Source organism: Orycteropus afer, unplaced genomic scaffold (assembly GCF_000298275.1).
Source record: "Orycteropus afer afer isolate SDZICR_OR568_19922 unplaced genomic scaffold, OryAfe1.0 scaffold00072, whole genome shotgun sequence".
NCBI classification, from domain to species: domain Eukaryota; kingdom Metazoa; phylum Chordata; class Mammalia; order Tubulidentata; family Orycteropodidae; genus Orycteropus; species Orycteropus afer.
Genome location: NW_006921659.1, coordinates 2,669,263 through 2,677,161, shown reverse-complemented (window position 1 = coordinate 2,677,161; position 7,899 = coordinate 2,669,263). Strand labels below are relative to the sequence as shown.

The window sequence follows — 7,899 nt, the reverse complement described above, 5'->3', positions numbered from 1 at the left end:
TTGTGGGTGAGGTACAAAGGCCCTGGCCCCTTGACTCTAAGTGGTATGTCTCTGAAGAGCTAGGCCAGCTCCAGAACGCCCATGAAATTAACTGAGGTCTTCCAATGGACTGTCACAACCTCCCATTCATCTAGTCCTGCTTCCATCTTTCCCCAACAGGTGAGGGCCTCAGCCGTGACATCCTCCACTGAATTTCCTGCAAGCAAATCTCTGCCTCAGAGTCTGTTTCCTGGGAAGCTGACTAGTACAAGCCCCAAGAGATATCATCATCTCTGCTTGTATAAACTGAGATTCTGGGGGCTTAAGAAACTTGGTGATCACAAATCTTTCTGACACACAAGCTTTTGGAGACTTTTTTTGGTCTGAGGGCCTCCAGGCCATGTTGGGGCAGGATTGCAGCATGATAACATTCATTCACCCAGTTCCTCCCAGAAGCACCTCCATTTCCATTGTATACTCCCTCTATCTCTTCTTTGAACCTTGGTTATGATCTCCACGTCAGAAATTCCCAGAGGAGTGGCAAATCCCAGACTGCTAACGTACACTTCAAATGCCTTTGCAGGTTTAGCAGGAAGTGTCAGGCTCCCTCCCCGCTGGCTCCCCACCCGCTCAGAGCTCAGGTTGTGCCTCCCCTGCAGGGTCTAGAGGAAGAGCGATGGCCAATGGGGCTCCAGGACTGGCTGCCCTCAACAGTGTCCCCCCCACTTCCAAACCTTACTCTCCACCACCCTTCCTAAAAAGATGAGAGCTAGGGGAAAGCACTTTTTTTTTTCCCCTTCAGTTTCAAAGCAGAATCAAGAGTTGGTGCATTTTTTAAAAAAGAACAAATGCCATCTGCTGTTAGAGCTAATAATTCTCCTTCTGTGGCCTTCGTTATGACACATTCACTCACTCTCCCTCCCCCTCATCCCCACATTAAAATGCTACATGACGAAACATTTTTTAAGTGTAAATGCTTTAGATCCTTGTGAAGGACCTTTTGAAGAGCCTGTCCCTTTCCACTTGTGGCAACATTATAGCAAAAAACACAGAGCCAGCCTGATCTCAAGGCCTGTTACTCTGGCCGCAAGGAAGCCCTGCCAGGCCATAGGTCCCAAGGAGAATAAAGACACATACACACACACACACACACACACAGTCCTCCCCACCCCCCAACTGTATCATTTCTGGCCATGAGGTCTTCATGTGCACCAAATATATTGTTCACTTCACCCAGGGGATCCACAGTCACTGAGGGACTCTGTGTGGACCTGCAGTCCCCTGAGACCCGGCTTCATGTTTTCCAGGTGCTTCTTTCATACCAGATGAGCAGATGGCAGGGCACTGGGACAGCTGTGCTGTCCCCTTGTGGCGGGATCGCAGCCAAACATGCTCTGGGCCTGTTAACCAGGCTTTTAGAACTTGGCCAATCAAGTTCCCAGCAGCTTGGACTTCTGGCCTCTTCTATTGGTCACTGAGAAATTAGACCCATTTCTCCTGCCTTCCCCCACTCCCAAACTTTCTTAAAATATTGGAAAAACAAGAAACTCAAGTGGATCAACTGAAGCAATTATAAAAATGATGTTGTTTTGGTAGCAGAGTATGGGGTTCCAGTAATGAATTATCTCCAACCAACGTCAGAAGCACAGAGGCTTGTTGGGGCCCCCAGCCTCAACAGGGGGTTCCTCTCCTCTTCATGGACCAGCTGTGGTTCCTGTATCCTCAGTCTGTGCAGCCCCTCCTGCTCCAGCAGGTCCCCTCCCAGGGCTGTGGAGTAGGGTTAACTCTTCTCTATTATATTTATGTCTTCAGCAGGATATTCACTAAGTCTGCCACGAACCAAGTCCTGTATAAGTGCTGAGAATATGATGGTGAGGGGAAAAATAAATTTTAAAATCATCACGGAGCTTACTAAGTCTAGGAAGCAGCCTGACAATGATCACCAAATCAGACAAATAGATATAAAATTGTAACTGTATCAAGTGTCCAAAAAAGGAGGTACATGGTACCAGAAGATCATGTGACGGGGGTCCTAACCCAGTCAGGCTTCCTTAAGAGTGATGACTGAGCTGACTCTGGGGGAAGAGTTGGCAAAGTGAGGAGCTGGCCATTCTAGGTAGAGGTACAGCATGTTTAGTTAAGGCCCTGTGGCAGAGTTCATGTGACCCTCCAAGGTACTGAAGGAGATCAATGAGGAAGAAAAACAAAATGAAAGGTGTGGTCTCGGGGGTACATATCAGGAAGAATGATGGAAAACCTTTGAAGTGTTTAAAGTAGTCATATGAAAGGGTCACATATACCTTTTTGAGGGAAAAAAAAAAATCACCATTGACTGTAGCAGTGAACAAAGTAGAAAGAGATGGTAGAGAGCAGTTAAGAGGTTACCACTGGGACAGAGTACAGATGTACACTAGTGCAGATGGAGAAAAGGAAACAGGTATTCAGGACAGTTTCTGAAGATGGATCAGGAAGACTAGGTGATGGATTTGACATGGTGATGAGGGAGAGGGCGGATTTATTTTTTTGTTTCATAACTGATTACATAGTAAGAAGAAGATCAAATTTGGGGAAAGATGTTCAATACATTTCAGACATGTTTATTTGAGATATTTAGAGCTTCTTAAACTGTGTAGTGAAAAAGGCTGTTGGCTACTTGTGAGAGGAGCTCTGAGTTAGGAATCTAGTTTGTGTGTCATCTGCATACAGGTGGTTCACAAGGCCCTGGGCATAGATGAGTTCATTCAGGGAGCAATTACGGAGTGGGGAATGAGAAGTGGGCCTCTGACGGTGCACGAACTCCAACAATGAATGGCTGGCTGAAGGAGAACGAATCTGCAAAGGAGGCTGAGGCGCTTCTAGAGAGCTAGAAATAAAGCAAAACTCAAAATCATTTAAAAAAAAAAAAAAAAAGGAAAGTTTTACTAGTCAGGAGAATGTCAGGTAATGGAAGCCAACAGAAAAGAAAATACTTCACAAACAAGGGGATGTCATTCTGACTACAGTGGAGTAACAGGGACCCGATAAGGTACCTGAAACACTGGTTTCCAGACATTGAAAGACAGACAGCACAGGGCAGTGATCCCTGATAGAAGAAAAATAAATGAGACGAGTCCTGTAGTTGACATAGCTTACGGCCTGGAGAGAGCTTCCCGGCTGCAGTAGAGGAAGGTCTGGGTTACAGGGACTGACGTGAGAGTTTGGGATGGCCCATGCGACTGTAATTTGCAGAGCAGAGTACCAGGGAGGAAAGAGCTGCAGAGCGAGGACGGAGCTGCCCAAAGCAGAGGGCTGCAGAGCGCCCCCTGGAGTACTCAGTGCAGTGCTGATCAGTGCTATCCAAGGCCGGAGAAGAGCAGGCCCGCCCCAAATTCTGGCTTACATTCAAACCCAGATCTAACTCCAAACCTGCATTGCTAAACACTACACTATTCCTAAAGCGCCTGTGCGTATCCCTGCCTTCTTAAATACGATTTTATGAACAGATTTCCCACTTCATTAGTGACTCTCTCATAATATTTGTCACATTGCATTTTAGGTTATGTGTTCAAAAGTTTGACTCCTTTAGACTGTGAGTTTCTGGAGAGTAGGAGATATGCTTTGTTCATCCTTGTGTGTGCAGCCCATCTCAAAGGAGGTCTTCAGTGAGTGGGTGTAGAATAAATGAAAACCAAAAAACCAAACCCACTGCCGTGGAGTCCGATCTGACTCATAGCAACCCCTCCTTGAGTTTCTGAGGCAATATCACTATGGAATAGATTACCCAACCTTCCTTCTGAGGAGTGGCTGGTGGGTTTGAACCTCCAGCCTTCTGGTTAGCAGTCCCATGTGTTAGGCACTACACCACCAGAGCTCCCAGAATAAATGAAAGAAGGTCGATATTATGCAAATTAGTTATCCTGAGCTGTTAGGGATATAGAAACAGATCCAACTATAGATACACCTCTAAGTGCCCTTGCTACCCCCAGAAACAGGATATATATATATATATATATATATATATATATATATATATATATGTATATATATATAATTTCCTTTTCTTCAGAGAACTTAAAAACTTGAAATCTGTGGTCTCACCCTGGGCCCTCTCTGGAGGCCTGTGGGGCCTGTGGTAGTCAGTTGGAACTTGCTGTAATAGCCTTGTTGTTGTTAGGCACTGTCGAGTCGGACCCAACTCATAGCGACCCCTCCTTGGGTTTCAGAGACAGTATCATTACTGAAGTAAATTGCCCAACCTTCCTTCCGAGGAGTGCCTGGTGGGTTTGAACCGCCAGTTCAGTTAGCAGCCAAGTGCCTTAGTGAGAAGATAAAAATAAGACATGCAGCCTGGTGGGCAAGTACAAGTCCAGGGAGTGTGTGTGGCTGGGAGAAGGGAAGGCCAGCCTCCCTGTGGTGGTGGAGGGGCTGTAGGAGAGCAGGGGACCCAGCTGAATGGGTTTATAAAGGCCCTCAGCACTTTGGAGGAGGTACTAGGCTCTCAATGAGACAGAATAAACTGTGTGGTAGAGAAAACTGCCAGTGCAGGCATGCTGCTCCCCCTGCGGGTGGCTGCTCTTACTCAGCCTGTTCTCATGGGAGAAACCTTGAAGCTCAACATCACATCTTTGTTTGTTAATGTCACAGTAAAACACAGCTGATGGGCCAAACAAAGTACAGGCATGTGAGTTAAACATTTACCTCAAGTAGACACACACCCTGGAGAGAACAATCATGGGAGAAGGAAGGGCTGCTTATGCACAGGGAAACAGCTCAGGGGGCAGGAGAGTATGGAGGGATGGACACTGGGAAGAGGTAACTATGGGGAGGAAGTGGGAGAGGAGCTGTTGCATCGTGGGAAATTACAGTCAATGTCATGAGACAAAGTGTACGTGAACTCCTGTATGGAAAGTGAATTTGCTCTGTAAACTTTCACCCAAATCACAATAAAATTAAAAAAAAAAAAAAACTCTCTACTCAGAAAGTCAGCTCAGAGCATGGGGTAAGGGCCTGTTCCTACTAGAACAATGCCTCAGGCCTGCCCATGGAAGATAGCCTGGGAAGGATGAGAGGATGGGATTGAGAAGGGACATCCAAGATCATCACATCAAGCTCCATCACAAAGCCTACATGGGTCTGAGGTCTGTGTGTATATATATACATGCTTGTGTTTCCTTGAGAGCTGGGTGAGGAGAGGGGCTGTATAATGTTCATGTGATATTCATCATCCATTACATTTGTTTTCTGGATTTGTACTTAGAACACGTATGATTGCCAAATAAGAGAGGAGCTCAATTAGGCTTCTAATGTCACAGTTTCTAGTAATTACAGCCATGCACAAACAATGGGGGAAGGCTCAACAATGGGTCTGATTTGAAACATTAACTTTCAAAAATGTTCATAAGAGATTCATTTGATCTACAATCAACTTCTATTTTATTTTCTCTTCAAGATGGAGGATAGATAATTACTAAGAAAGGAATTGGGGAAACTTTCCACACACATAATTTGTGTTCAGAAACAGAAACAAACATTTCTCTGGCATATACAAAATGATTCCATGTACAATCTGTTATAATTGTAGGAAAGCTTCTAAAATGGGTGTGGTGTGAGAAATCCTTTTGAACAACATCTGTGACTTAAGGCATGTCAAGTTTGAAGTATGCATATATAGATGTGTGGGTATATGTGTGTGTTCCTCATAATAGAGCCCTATGCTCACTCTGTGTAGCCCACGCCTAAGTGGGCATGAAATGATTAAATAACAAAACCCCAAGCTGCTGTACCCAGGGAGGATGTCTGATAGAGCAACACAAAAAACTAGCATAGAGTCAGTGACTGCTATGCAGTGCAGAAGACTTGGTAACTATAGCAACTTGCTTTAGAAGTTTTTCTTCCCATGCCAAAAATCAGGTAGACCCTGCCAGCCATCCCACTGTCACCCTGCAGGGGAGAGAAGCCATTCAGGGGAGACGTCAAGCCAGCCATGCACAGGGCACATGTAGGAAAGTGAACCTCCTTTATATTCCAGCACTACATGGGCCTGAAAAATAACCCATTGCTGTCAAGTTGGTTCCAACTGATGTGTAGCTCGACTGAGGAAAGCTGACAATAAAGAGTGGGTTTTGAACTCTTGCAAACCAAATGAGAATTCTTTGCAATTAGTATATGGACCCAGTTGTGACCATTTTAATGTAAATTGGCATGAGATACAGAACAAGATCTGTACACGTTCAAGTACCAGGACAACTAATAGGATCCAGACAGGATAGGGGTCTTTCCTTCAGGCTCCTGCATAAGGCCTCATCGATTCTGTGGAGAGGAGAGATTGAAGTTAACGCTGAATTCCACCATATGTACATTTTGTAGTTGTGGCAAATGTTTTTTATATTTGTTAATAAGGTAGGTAGTTGATCCCAGTGAGTAAGCTCAGTTCTTCTCATCAAGTCCCTTATGTTGTTGTTGTTGTTGTTAGGTGCTGTCAAGTGGGCTCTGACTCATGGCGACCCTATGTACAACAGAATGAAACACTGCCCAGTCCTGAACCAGCCTCAAATACTGCTATACTTGAGCCCATTGTTGCAGCCACTGTGTCAATCCATCTCATTGAGGGTTGTATTAGACTAGGTTCTCTAGAGAAACAAAACCAGTAAAGCTTATACAGAGAGAGAAAGAGAAATTTATCATAGGAAAATGGCTCACACACTTATAGAAGCTGGCAAGTCCCAAGTTCTTGGATCAAATGTCAAGCTGGAGGCTTTTCCTGACTCACACAACTGCAGGGCTGAGGAGCTCAAGGTTGGCAGGCAGTATACTGGCTGTTGACTCCAACGAATGACGAATCCAGTATCTCCAGGCCGAATGGTAGATTGTTCGCTCACAGACAGTTGTAGGCAGCACAACAGAATTCCGATTCACAGGAGTGTCTCTTTTCTCAGGATGTCCATAAATATACTGGAAGCAGGCCACACCCCTAGGGAAACTCCCTTGCAATGGATTGGCTGCTCAAAACATATACATCTGATTCCATCAAGGAAATAACCACATCAAAACTGCTTAAATCACACAGAATTGCGATCCAGCCAAGTTGACACACAGCTCCAACTATCACAAGGGTCTTCCCCTTTTTCGTTGACCCTCCACTTTACCAAACATAATATCCTTCTCCAGAGAATGGTCCCTTCTGACAATGTGATCAAAGTAGATCAGATGAATTCTGACCATTCTTGCTTCCAAAGAGCATTCCAGCTGCACTTCTTCCAGGACAGATTTGTTAGTTCTTCTGGCAGTCCATGATACTTTCAATATTCTTCACTAACATCACAACTCAAAAGAATCAACTCTTCTTCTATCTTCCTCATTCACTGTCCAGCTTTCAAATGCATATGAGGTGATTGAAAACGCCATGGCTTGGGTTAGGTGCACCTTAGTCTTCAGAGAGATGGCTTTACTCTTCAGCACTTTTTTTTTTTTAAATATGGAACGCTTTATGATTTTGCGTGTCATCCTTGTGCAGGGGCCATGCTAATCTTCTCTGTATCTTTCCAATTTTAGTATATGTGCTGCCGAAGCAAGCACCTTCAGCACTTTTTTAAAGAGGTCTTTTGCAGCAGATTTGCCCAATGCAATATATCATCTAATTTCTTGACTGCTGCTTCCACTGGTGTTGATTGTGGAACCCAGCAATATGAAATCTTTGACAACTTAAATGTTTCCTCACTTTATCATGATGCTACTTATTCGCACAGTTGTGAGGATTTTCGTTTTCTTTATGTTGAGGTGTAATATATACTGCAGACTAGTCTTTAATCTTCATCAGTAAGTGCTCCAAGTCATCTTCACTTTCAGCAAGCAATTTGCCATGAAAATGCTTAGAGTAAAAGAAAGCTCTCAAATATGGTTAGACATCAGTTCCTACTCCAGGTCAACCCAGAGACCTTCAGT

At 44.5% G+C, this 7,899-nt stretch overlaps 1 non-coding gene across 1 annotated transcript; it reads right to left on the bottom strand.

Moving 5' to 3' along the window:
• Positions 1 to 7,426: 7,426 nt before the first annotated feature.
• On the bottom strand, positions 7,427 to 7,533 carry LOC122150001. The gene has a single exon (XR_006163434.1). It is a non-coding gene; the product is annotated as a U6 spliceosomal RNA (small nuclear RNA).
• Between the last annotated feature and the right edge of the window lie 366 nt (positions 7,534 to 7,899).